Consider the following 3,708-nt stretch of genomic DNA (forward strand, 5'->3'; position numbering starts at 1 on the left):
CTTACCTGGGACAATCTGCAAAAGAGAAACTGGTATGGACCTGCTATCTGCTCTATTTGCAAATCTGAGGAAGAAAACAATTTACACATTTTCACAAAATGTATTCATTCTCAGGTGCTTTGGAAGAATCTGGCCAATTATTTTGGCTTCAATTATATTTCTCATTCCTCTATTAAAGAAGCATTTGTAGGGTGGAGTAAACAGAAAGTGTATTGGAGACCTATCCCTCTTTTAGTTTTTTGGTCGATCTAGAAATGGAGGAATAAGGTTACTTTTCAAGACAGAAAGGATAGTTTTAAAACATTTTTTTGATCTTATCATATCCCAGTATAGTGCATTTCCACCCTCCATCACTCAGTAGAAAAAAGATAAGTAAAAGGAAAAATTACCTATCCATATGAGTTATCCTAGGGCTCGTTTTGATGGGGCTGCGTAAAATGGAATATGTGCTTATGGTGTCTTCATTAGTATAGAGGAGGATCAGCACTTTGCTATCTATTGGAATCGGGGAGAAGGAACAAACAACAAAGCAGAAGCTATGGCTCTATCTGGACTTCTTCTATTGTATCACTTCCTTAATATAGATTCCCTGTAGATCTATGGAGACTCAAAATTCATTATAGACCATGTAAATGGTAAGATCTGCATAAAAAATCACAATCTGTCCAGTTGGATGAACAGAATTGCTTCTCTCTGGAAATCCACAAAGGATTTCTCCATTATCCATGTCGATAAATCAAAGAATATACTTGTAGATGAACTATCAAAGAAAGGGCTCCATTCACAGACTAGCAAATGGAATATGAACATAACAGTAGGGAACGATACGTATCAAATGCAGGAATTCTCTCTTCTGGGTATATAGTGATCTTTCATCAGGCCCTGGTATGTATCATGAACCTGTCTTTCAGATTATTTTTCCAAAAGCAATGTTTCTCAGTTTTTGAAAATATCGCCGGTTGTGGATCTTGTCTCCTATCCCCAGAATCTATCTATGATTGGTATCCAGAACATTATTTTGTATCCAACATATTTGCTGCATAGATTGTTTATCGAGCTACAAAATATTGCCTCTCTATCCTACTATTTTTGTATTTGGAATCAATGATATATAATACTATCAAGCTTTTTTTTGTACTGAAAAAAAAAAAAATATATATATATATATATATATACATAAAACAAATCACTTTATTTAAGAAAAAGAAAATCCTTCCACATAAACCATAATATACTCCTTCCCATAAGCTGCACCATTAAAACGGCTCAAACCACTTCATTTGTTTATGACACCAATACATTGACTTCCCATGTGATTTATTTGATTATGTAACCAACAATGTAAACTCCTTCCATATGTTGCACCATTAAAAGGGTTCACACCACTTTATTTGGTAATGGAACCCATATATTGACTTTATGGCACCCGGTACATTGACCTTAATATAATTACCCGGTACGTGTGTCTTAAATATAATTTACCAGTTTCGTGTGCAGTTGACGAATATTTTCATCCCGTTGACACATTAACAAGGGGGATTAGACCTGGTTATTCAACAACACATTTGAATGATAGTTACAACCCTTCCTTCTCTGTCAACCGATACAAGTGCTCGCCCCTATTGGCTTCGGCCTCTCTGCATGCTAACCCTTGTGCACCTCGATTGATTGTAGAAGCACCCTTGATCGATTGTATAAGCTCACAGACTTTGAGATCTACTCTCAGCTGACTAAAATGGCCTTCGGCCCATGTGTCTTGGCTATCAACATGGTGATCTGCTGGTGCGACCACGGTCCCCACAGGATCTTGCCTGTTTTTCTAGTGGAATATTGATCCCCTAGATTCCACCAGATTCAAAGCATAGGAAGAACATGATATGTATTTTCAGCCCTCGAAATATTATGATTACTTAGTGCTCCAACGCTTTCGATCGACAACCATATGGAGCTTCGACACAAAATAAATTATGACGTGTTGCTTTTTATAGGTTGTTGGGTCACAGGGGAGTAAGGCTCCTTCGGCTAGTTCGAAATAGAATAGATGTGCAACTTTCAAATACCAAAATTTTGTCGAAAATAAAAAATAAATGTTGGATGTTTGTGTACCCAGGCTGTTGCACAACTACCTACCTGACGGCATGGTTCCAAGTTGGCTTTGGTATGGATTTTCGACCTTCGACAGACACCTTTCGTCCCACCAACGGTCAATGTAATTATATGAAACACCCAAACTCTCATGCCATAACAAACAATCGTAAATGTGTTAGAAAACCTGCACAGATGAATCTAGCTAGTAAAGGTTGAACACACAGCTTTGCAGAGCAAAAACACTAAAACAAAATCGAAAGAAGAAAAGAATGGTTCATTAGAAAATAAGTTACAATGCTCATGATATAGCATTGCTGGGTGAAGATCCCAAGGTAATGCACCATAGTGGTGATCAATGAGAAGACTCAACACCTAAAACAAGTTCCGGAGATAACTAGCCAGTTGCGGAGTGAAAGAAGGAGCAAATCAGGGAGTAAATCATGTAGAAGAACTAACTAGTTGCAGATTTAAAGAAGGAGTAAATCATGCAGAAGGAATCTTGCATGTAATCCCATGCTCTAACTAAGAGTCTGCATGTAGGTGTGTAGTAGTTCCAACACCCCCCCTGAACACCACTATGGGGAAAAACAGAAAATGGGCCCGGAAACTAAGGCCAAAGGTCACCCAAAATACAGTGCAACTTGTACTAAAATTGAGGAAAGAGGGAAAACCTCATGGGAAAAACCCCCCCTCAAAATACAATGTAATCAAAAGAAAAGAGGAAGAAAAGACAGTTTCTAAGAAACTATGTCCTTCATTCCAAGACAATCGCGCAAAGAGCGAAACTTCTGCTCAGTGAATGTCTTGGTGAAGATGTCTGCAATCTATTCTACTGAAGGACAGAAATGAAAATCAATGACCCGATGATGTACTAAGTCTATGATGTAGTGCATATGGATCTCTATGTGCTTCGTCCACTGCCGTTGTACTGGATCCCTGCAAAATTTGAGAGTGCTCTGGTTGTCACACCAGATGACAATGGGCTGGTGGAACTGGACGCCTAACTCAGTGAGGAAGTGTTGTAGCCATAGAGCTTGAATGGTGATGTTGACTACTCCTCTGTACTCGGCCTCAGCTCTTGCTTGACCAATAGATAGGGCAGATCCTAGACTGAGTGAATATCCGGAGGTGAACTTGTGATCAATGCTATCTCCTGCCCAATCAGAATCTGTGAAGCCAAGGAGATTCAATGTAGTGCTTGCTGCATAGTGAATCCCAAAGGTGATGGTGCCCTGTACATATCGGAGGATGCGCTTGGCAGCATTCCAGTGTAGCTCATGTGGCTCCTGCATGTATCTGGAAACTGCCCCTACTGCATATGAGAGATCTGGTCTGGAGTGGGTGAGGTACAATAAGCTCCCCACTAACTGTCGGTAGAGAGTGTTGTCAACTAATGGAGTGTCACCTCCATCCTCAAGGCGGACCCCAGATAGAAAAGGAGTCGGTGCTGGCTTGCATTCAGTGATGCGAAATCTCTCGAGGAAATCCCGTGCATACTTGGCCTGAGAGAGTTTGATGCCTGTGGCATCCTGGCTAATCTCAAGACCAAGAAAGAAGTGTAATGGACCCATTTCCGTCATCAAGAACCTATCATGCAAGGCCCTCTTGACTGTAGCAATG

The sequence above is a fragment of the Pinus tabuliformis genome, chromosome X, assembly GCF_031772625.1.
Source record: "Pinus tabuliformis cultivar Carrire ecotype Pingquan chromosome X, CPIR1, whole genome shotgun sequence".
In the NCBI taxonomy this organism is placed as follows: Eukaryota; Viridiplantae; Streptophyta; class Pinopsida; order Pinales; family Pinaceae; genus Pinus; species Pinus tabuliformis.